Source organism: Eleutherodactylus coqui, chromosome 6 (genome assembly GCF_035609145.1).
Source record: "Eleutherodactylus coqui strain aEleCoq1 chromosome 6, aEleCoq1.hap1, whole genome shotgun sequence".
Taxonomy (NCBI): Eukaryota; Metazoa; Chordata; class Amphibia; order Anura; family Eleutherodactylidae; genus Eleutherodactylus; species Eleutherodactylus coqui.
This window is the reverse complement of record NC_089842.1, coordinates 31,980,892-31,990,931: the sequence shown is the minus strand read 5'-3', so window position 1 is coordinate 31,990,931 and position 10,040 is coordinate 31,980,892. Positions and strand designations below refer to the sequence as shown.

At 41.9% G+C, this 10,040-nt stretch overlaps 1 long non-coding RNA gene across 1 annotated transcript; it reads left to right on the top strand.

The window, feature by feature from the left end:
- Positions 1 to 847: 847 nt before the first annotated feature.
- LOC136572036 (uncharacterized) lies at positions 848 to 2,169 on the top strand. The gene is made up of 3 exons (XR_010785744.1): positions 848 to 954; positions 1,944 to 1,998; positions 2,104 to 2,169. It is a non-coding gene; the product is annotated as an uncharacterized lncRNA (long non-coding RNA).
- Positions 2,170 to 10,040: the final 7,871 nt, after the last annotated feature.

The following is a 10,040-nucleotide window of genomic DNA, read 5'->3' as shown; positions in this document are numbered from 1 at the left end:
TAGCTAAGTAAGTTTAAGCCCTTCTGCCAGCTGAACGGTCTAACGTAACACTAACTGAAGTTTGACACATTATGACCGATTGTCTCATACATCCTGATACTTATAGGATCAATAAAACCAAGAGACTGTGTCTCAGAACTGATTATTTACACTGTGAAAAAAAAAAAAGAGCCTATTGAGACGTGTGGGACAAGGGGGGTATTTGTAAATAACTAGAAACACCTGTTGAGGAATTTGTCTGGACTTGCCCGCCGGGCTGCTGAGAGCCGCGCATATAACTGCCCTTAAGGCCTCCTTCCCACGAGCGTGACGGGGTCCGCCGCGTAATATTACGCAGTGAAGCCCGTCACGGCGCCCCCCAGAGCCCCTATACTTACCTGCGGGAGATAGCGTGAAATCGCTTCCCCGCCCACCACCGCCGCGTCACCGCCCACCACCGCCGCGTCACCGAGCGTGTCACGTGACGCGGCCGGCCGTGTCACGTGACGCGGCCAGCCGCGTCATTTGGCGTCAGATGACGCGCGCCGGTGGGCGGGAAAGCGTTTTTTCACGCTATCTCCCGCTGGTTACAGCGGGAGATAGCGTGAACGGACGGCTTCCATTGACTGCAATGGAAGCCGTCAGTGCGTACAGCCCGTCCTCACCCGCAGAAAATAGAGCATGCTGCGGGTGAGGACGGGAGAAATCGCGGTGCGTAATTCCGCGCTGGAATTACGCATCGTGAGCATTGTGCTATTAGGTTCAATAGAACCTAATAGCTGCGGGCAACGCAGCGGATTTTCGCCGCGAATTACGCGGCGGAAATCCGTTCGTGGGAAGGAGGCCTAACTCAGTTAAGGCATCTCACGAGCCAGTCAGCCCGTCTTCTTTACAGAGCCAGAAAACATCTGTGTCCATCTACTGAACTCGGGTTCATCGCCTCCAGCCCTTCACAAAGCATCATTGGAATAAAAGGTAATACATTGTTTTTATCTTTTTAATTTTGCATTAGTGTATAAGGATAAACATTGTTTTTATTACCGTATTATATTAACGTATTAGCATAATTATTAATATTCACGTATTTGATATACGTACGGTTAATAAAATGCATGCATAAATTAGTGCATTACAATAGATCTATGTTTAATTAGTATAGCTGATTACATATATTTTTTAATACAGCCTGACTTTAATTATGCATATAGCGTAATATTGAAAACATTGTTTTATTATCGTATTATATTGACGTATTAACGTAATTATTAATATTCATGTATTTGATATACGTACGTTTAATAATTGCATACATAAATTAGTGCATTACGATAGATCTATGTTTAATTAGTATAGTTAATTACATATATTTTGAATACATACTGTCTTTAATTATGCATATAGCGTAATATTAGTCTTACTGTGTACGCATTTTAATAATATGTCACTATGTTTTTAACACTTAGAATGCTTATTATTACCGTATATTTTTAATGTCCGTACCCATTAATTGTTTTATGATGCACTATCGCGTTACATTAGATGTGTTTTATTTTTAATTATAGCAGTTTATTAATATTGTTGTATTAAACATTATATATATATATATATATATATATATATATATATATATATATATATATATATATATATATATTTATAATTTTGGTAACCTTACTATGTGTGCAATATACTAGTCTTTTGCTATAGTTTTAATCATTATAATGCTTATTAATAACGTAATAATATTACTGTATCAAATTAATATATTATATGTGTGTATTTAATATACGGATCAGTAATATTTCTACGACACATTAGTCTATCAGTAAAGATGCATGGCCAATATTTTTAAATGACGAATCTTCTAACGAACAGCAGCGGTGCTAGAAATCAGTTTTTATTTTATTTATTTATTTATTTATTTATTTATTTTTTTGCTGCAGTAATTCTCTATGCATTTTCAGATGGAAAGTCTGGGTGTCAATCATTCCCCCCTTGGATTTACTACCACCCAAATCGGTAGGTATGCGGCGTTTACACACTTGATTTCGTATAGCTATCCGCTAAGGCTTCCATTTTTAAAATACGTAAATTTTATCCGTTTTTATCATTTGCTGTATAAAGTAGAGAACTGGGATGACACCAGCGAAACTTTTGACGCAGCGCTATTCGATTGTTTCTCACAGTCTGCCAACGGTAGGTTTTATCACACCGTATGCGTTGTTTTGTTTACGCAATTGTTGTTATGTGTTATGCTAAACAAGCGTTGTCTCAATACAGATGCTACAGATGTAAATGAAACCATAAATCACGAAAGACCAGCGCAGGCGCTGGGACACGACAATCACCCATGGAGTCCACTAAGACAGCAAAATGGATGCGTGAGAATGGTGGTGCTATCACCTATATCGGTTGCGCATGGGAGCCAGTCGAGGGACTCCGGTCAAAGCGTCATCGGTAAGATGCTTGCAACAATTTGAGCGAATGTTCAATTATAGTACGGCTGTTACATGCGTAAATCCCGCGTAATTCATCAACAGCGTTACACATTTTTTTATTGTGTTTTTTTCTTTTCTTCCTTCCAGAGAATACTTGTGTCATCGCTGGGGAAAACTCAACATTAGAGATGGCAAACCTGACGCTAAACCCTGTGGAAAATGCGAGTGTATCGCCGGATGCATTTAGCCCTGTGTTACAGACACACAGCGAATCCGTGAGATACCCGATGCCGCTAGAACCACACATAACCATCAACCGCGTCGCCACACCAACTGCTGTCAAACATCGCCGCAACTTATTGAAGCGTGAGAGACATTGTGTGAGAAAAACACCGCTATCCCCTGTTTTGGAAGAGTCCGAAACGCTGGGGGACACCAACACTGGTGCCGCTAACGGTAAGCCGCATGCCGTAATGTCAAACGATATTCGGGTTTGTCATAATGCAACACAAACTGATACACAACACCAACTAGTCAGTGCTAGTATTAACGCAGTAACATGTGTTGATACTCAGCAGTCGCTAGTTACCCCACCACGCCCCACTTCATCTCACAGAAAGAGAAAATCATCTGACGAGTATCAAGTTTCAAAAAGATCGCCAACACTGAGAAACCTTAACGATCCTGTTTACCATCACTTTGTGACGCGACAGATACAGATGAAAAATACGATACAGCTTCTATGTGACGGCGTTATCGCTAAGGCGTCAGAATGTAGCGCTAAGGCATCAGAATGGGCCGCTAAAGCATCAGAATGTCTCACTATAGTTTCCCAAGTGAGGACGAGGCAATCAGAGCTAGAGCACGCACCTGTAGAGCCCCTTAGTAACGATGAACTTTTAAAACTAGTCGTAAAGTTGCGAAAGATTTCCAAGGCGCTCGCTATTACGGAGCCCCACCAGCCCCCCACCTTATGACTATCTATGGTCGGGGCAGGTCTGAAGAAACAGTGTTCTAACAGAGGTTGTGTTTGGCGTAGAGCAAAGTCTGTTAAAAAAGCCATAAAAATGTTGTGTACGGCCGCAAGAAGGGAATCCGTCAGAAGACGCAGAAAGAGACAAACCAGAGTTTCCCTACAAAACCCTGACGCACCCCCAGATAGATCTGATTCAGCTCCACATACCGCGCAGATTCCAGACATGCCCAATCCAACTGTAAATAATGAACCCTTACCACTGACGCCCCCGCAGGAACAAGAGCGTATACCGTTTGATCGTGTTGAGCAACCTGCTGACGCTTCTGTGTTTTTACAGCATTTATTCCATATACGGCGTGAAGTTGGTCACTTCAATGCCGTGGAGCACATTGATCATTTCAGCTTTGCAAATCTGCATAGGATACAATCTTTTATTGGTGCGATTAATGCTGTTCACGTTGTCATTCAGTCTTTGCTCGACAGAATCAGACGAGATATACAACCCAGTGATTTTATACAGCTGAGGATCGATGGCGGTCGATGGTTGGATCCTATTTATTCCCTAAAACAGGCTCGGGATGATTTTAACGCTGAGAGTTTCTTAAATGCTGTGGCCAATGCATTACAGAGTAATGCGGAGTGTTTAGCTGGTGAATTTCTGACTCTCAGAGTGCTAATAGTGCGGAATAGGCGCGGCGGTGGAAGACATCGCAGACGTTTAAAATCAATACTTTACACACAGATCATCAAGCAGAAAAAACGCTGGCTGTTTGATTTTAACAATTACGACTCTAACCTGTGCTTAGCTGCCAGCCTATTCGCACTGTTAGAGTCCGGATCTCCCGATGATAGTGTTTTATTGGTGCGTGCTAGAGAATTACATCGCGAATTGGACATTCCCGACAATCAGTTAGTGAGTTTTAGCGATATCGAGGCATTCGAGAAACACCTGGGCATAACCATAAGGGTTTTATACCACAATCGCGGTGATTGGCGTTATTTTCACACCGGCAAAACATCTGGTGGGAATGTTGTATACATTCTTCACCATGATGATCATTATTACGGGATTACGAATATAAAAGCCTTTATCGGTGCAAATTACTTTTGTGATCATTGTAGTTCTGTTTTCCACCACAAAAATAATCACTCGTGTCAGTATTTTTGCAAGGCTTGTCAATCAGAATCGTGTGTCGAGACCGCGGGATCGATATACCGTTGTTCCAGTTGTAGCGTGTTTTGTCGCTCATCCGATTGTTTCGTCCGACACAGGGTCCTTGCTGCGGCGAATAAAGCGTTTTGCAAGACTAAAATCTTTTGTGATAGTTGTTACCGCTATGTGGTTAAAGGCTCCGAGCCTCACGAATGCAAGGGGCTCCGCTGTAACATCTGTAAAGCCAACGTGGTGAAATTTGACAAACATGAGTGTTACATGCAGCCTTACCAAGGGGGACCAGATGAAGATGCGTCAACGTATATTATCTACGACTTTGAGTGCCAACAGGATACAGGTAAACACATTCCAAATTTTATTTTTGCCACACCGCTGCACGGGTCAGTGTCTTGGGAGTTTGAGGGCGAGTTTTGCACGCGCGATTTTGTTCAGTTTTTTCTCAGCGGCGCTTTTGAAGATTGCACATTTATTGCCCACAATGCGGGGCGATATGATTCATATTTCATAGTCAAACAATTGATAATTGAGAAGATTCAAATAGATATGATCTCTCAAGGCGGCCGCCTTCTGTGTGTGACGGTACCTTCGATGAACTTGAGGTTCATAGACTCGCTTAACTTCATTCCCATGAAGCTTAGCAAGCTGCCTCAGGCTATGGGTTTTTCAGGGGGCAAGGGACATTTCCCTCACTTTTTCAATACTAAAGAAAACCAGAATTATGTCGGCCCCATACCTGATGCTAAATATTACGGCCCAGAGTACATGATGCCTGACGACCGAAAAGAGTTCATGGAGTGGTGTGAATCGCAAAAGGATTGTACTTTTGATTTTAATGCAGAATTGAAGGCGTATTGTAAGCAGGATGTTGAAGTATTGCGGAAATCCTGTGAGCGTTATAGAGACCGGGTAATGGACATGGCCAAGAAAAAGGTTAGAAGGTATTGTACAGAAAAAAGGAAAAACGTTACTGTGACTTATTGCGTTGACCCGTTCCAGCACATCACTCTCGCGTCTGTCTGTATGGCTATATACAGGTTTAAGTTCTTACCTAAAGACACTATAGCTGTTGTGCCCTCTGATAATTATCATAAGGCCAAAAAAAGGTACTCAACGCCAGCTATTCAGTGGTTGATGTACGTGTCTCACAGTGAAAACATAGTCATACAGCACGCGCTGAGAGGCGGCGAAAAAAAGGTCGGCAACTATTATTTAGACGGTTACGCGTATGTTGACGGGTGCCATATGGCTTTCGAGTTTAATAGCTGTTTTTTTCACGGGTGTGGCGTCTGTTTTAACGCAAACGCGCAAAATAACGTCACAAAAACGACGTACAGTCAACTATACCAGGCATCTTTAGCTAAAATGCGCTATTTACAACAGCAGGGGTACACTTTACGCGTCTTATGGGAGCATGAATGGCGTGAAATGGTTGAGACCAATTCAGACCTTCAGGCTTTTCTTCTTAAAATGCAGTTCCCAGTACCGCTAGAGCCGCGTGACGCTCTTTACGGCGGTCGAACTAACGCGATAAAGCTATATCACAGGCTGGCCGATGGCGAGACGATAAATTATTATGATTTCACTAGTCTATATCCTTTCGTCAACAAAACAAAGACTTACCCTATAGGTCACCCGACGATTATTTATGAACATTTTACTTACATCAAAAATTACTTTGGTATCGCAAAAGTTAAAGTGTACCCGCCTCGCGATTTATTTTTCCCGGTGCTACCGGTGAAAATGAATCATAAGTTGATGTTTCCGCTGTGTTACACTTGCGCTTTAAATTCACTGAGCGATCCCTGTAGTCATACCGATGAAGAGAGGTCTATGGTTGGCACATGGTGTACGATAGAACTCGAGATGGCTGTAGAGAAAGGTTACAGGATAGCACACACCTACGAAATCTGGCACTTTCCAGAAACATCGGATAATCTATTCGCGTCTTACATCGAGTTGCATCTTAGGGATAAGCAGGAGGCTTCAGGTTTCCCTAGTTGGTGCACGGACGATGATAAGAAAAATGAGTATATTGACTCCTATCTTTAAAAAGAAGGTGTTCAATTGCGTAAGGAGAAAATAGGCGTAAACCCTGCTAAACGCCAAATCTCCAAGCTTTTCTTAAACTCCTTGTGGGTAAAGTTTGCGCAGAAATCAAACCTTCCGTGTACCAACATCGTGACTGACCCTGATGAACTCTTTGAGTATGTGTTTCTACCACAGTACGAAATTTCAGGTCTAAATTTCATTGATGACGAAACAGCCAATGTCACGTGGAAATACGCCAAAGAGCACCACACAGTCAACAAAAACACAAACATCTTTATAGCTTGTTTTACAACAGCCTACGCACGCCTAGAGCTCTACTCTCTTCTGGATAGACTGCAGGAACGATGCCTTTATCATGACACAGACTCTGTCATGTTTGTACACCGTGAAGGCGATTGGAACCCACCGTTAGGCGATTATCTGGGGGAATTGACCAGCGAGATCCCCGATGATACACACATAACAGAGTTTGTATCTGCTGGTCCCAAAACCTACGGGTACAAGTTGAACACTGGCAAAACAGTGTTAAAAGTTAAAGGTATAACTTTAAATACGTCAGCCACTCAGGTCGTAAATTTTGACAGTCTGAAAGATCTGGTTCTGGATTATCAACGTAACAGCGACCCTGAAACACAAAAGACCATTACCGTAGAGCAGCCAGGCTTCGTGAGAGATAAAAAGTATTGGGATATCGAAACAAGGCCGCTACAAAAAACACAGAGGTGTGTTTATACAAAGAGGTATCTACTAGATGATTTTACCACTCTCCCTTACGGTTATTAGATCATAAAGTAAGCAAATACACCCAGACATGCAAACCCGTAATATTGTTTGATTTTGTGGCGTGTTGGCGTAATTATATGTCGGCGATAACTGCTTCTTCTCCTAACTAGGTCCTATAAGGAATACGTACTACCAGATCGCCGCAGCATTAACGCCACGCAATCCGCAAGATCGTGTGAGGAGACGACTATTAGACGAATTCACACTATAACATCACAGTGTTAACGGTTGTATGATGGACACACGATTGCAACACCCCTTCTCTTGTATTTTAGCAGGTCCGTCTAACTCTGGGAAAAGTTACTTTGTTAAGCAATTGTTACTTAACTCTGCAACGCATATATCTCATATCCCCACTAACATTGTGTTTTTTCATTCGTGTTGGCAACCGCTTTATGATGAACTTTCCGCCTCTTTTTCCAACATTAGATTTATAGAAGGACTACCTCAGACTTTTATAGATGATGACTTATTCCCGCCTGATAAGGTAAATTTGACCGTTGTTGATGATCTCATGGAGAGTGCCAACGAGAACAACGAAATAGAGAAAGCGTTTACCAAGTATGTACATCACAGAAATCTGAGCATTTTGTACCTTGTACAGAACATATTTTGTCAAGGTAAAAAAAGCCGCACTATCAGCCTGAACAGTAATTATATTGTACTGTTTAAAAATCGTCATGATCGGCTTCAAATTGTCACGCTGGCTAGACAGATGTATCCGGGTCAGACGCGCTTCTTCTTAGAAGCTTTTGAGGATGCCACGAGTGCTCCTTACGGATATCTGCTAGTTGACTTAAGAGCTAACACACCCGAGGAGCACCGTTTGAGAACGGGTTTGTTTCCTCCTGCTTTACCAGCTGTGTACATCCCCAAGAAAAATGCTTCTAAAAAGTGAGTTTGTCTTTTTCGCGACTTATTTTATTCTGTGCACATTGTGCCGACAGGATGTCTGAGAGAATACGTCGTGATTGGGCTCTCTTAAAAAGCCTAGTGAAAGCGAAACCGGCCGTAAGAAAATCTATTTTACGCAACGCGAGCAGCGATCTGATTACAGCCATAGCTGAGATTGCATTAAATATTTTAAAAGGTCGGATACCTCTGAAACCGCGTCAGAAAAAGATACTAAAAAAATGGCGAAGTGCTATAAGGCGCCTGGGTGATAAAACACTGGCCATTAAGAAAAAGAAGCGTATAGTGAATCAGGCCGGCGGTTTTATAGGATCGCTCTTGGGTTTTGCAATCCCAATAATTACGAGTCTGCTTGCCAATCGATAATGGAGCATGCAGAGAAAATGTACTTGGTCCCTAAACACGAACTTAACAAGATAAGACAATCCGCTACAATGACTCCGAGCATAAGACAGACGACTATCCATCGCCTTGATGATGAAATTAGCTCGATTTTACAACGTAGTGACATTCCTGATGATGTGAAAATTAAAAAATACACAGATGTTTTACAAAGATACTTGGTACACGCTAAACAGGACGCTAAAGAGCTAACAACTTTAAACCTCGTAACCTCGGGTGGCACTGATCATCAGCAAGTGTCAAATACGTCTCCTGATAATAGAAATACTGTTCATGAAATTGTGAGCCATGTCAATCCACGGTTCAAAAAAAATGCTGAGCTTTTGCTAAACAGACTGTCGCAGAATGGTGATATTACATCGTGGAATTAGCGCGACGAGTTTGTTTATAAAGGTGATCCGGTTACTGGGTCAAACATTTTGGACTTGATCCGCCATGCTACGCAGAGCCATAGCGCTACCAAGAAAAATCACCCTCTGGGCTGGGACATTTTTATGCGAGCGTTGGCCGAAGTTAATATGCCTTCTACGGTCATTGGCAGCCACAGTACTAGAGAAATTCTCCAGGATTTGAAAACAGGCTCAGCTCCCGGCTTTGCGACTGGTACCCCCAAAAACAAAATCCTGACTTTCTCCCCATCTCCACACGGAATAACCCAGGGGAGCCTTCTGCCTAAGAAATGACTGACAACGATGCTCCCCATGTCGTGGCTAGCTTTGTAAAAGATTGTAAAAATGTAACTATATTTCTTTTAACATTATACAGTGTTATACACATCTATGTAATCATTCTTATGCATTCCTTTATGTAATAACTATATTCTGTATTTTTTTCTTTCTTACAGCGCAACGTTTATATATTCGGCGCTCTCAATAAAGCTTTTATAAAACTATACATTAGTCTGTTTTTCTTTCAATATATTAACTTCTTTATTTACATGATTGATATATAACAGCAGGTTAACCTGCTATAAAGGTTAGCTCATCCTATAAACTTAATAACCCATTCGTTGCGGATTACATGAATGGTACATATAATAACCCATTCATAGGGGATGATTTGCATGGTAGATAACAGATGTCTAGGCTGACGGGTTGCGGTGCTGAAAAAATCTGTTAGTGGCTTGAAATGCATTCTATATATTAACCCATTATACTCATAAGTCGAGCTGGTTGGTAAATAACAACCAAGCCAAAACTATACATATAAAAAAGCCCATGATTATCATGACACACACTGTATTCTAAAGTGTGTCTCGTGATGCGTCACAGGCTTAGAATACGGGTGGGGGCCCCTGATACACGTCACAGACGGCCAGCTGCTGTGA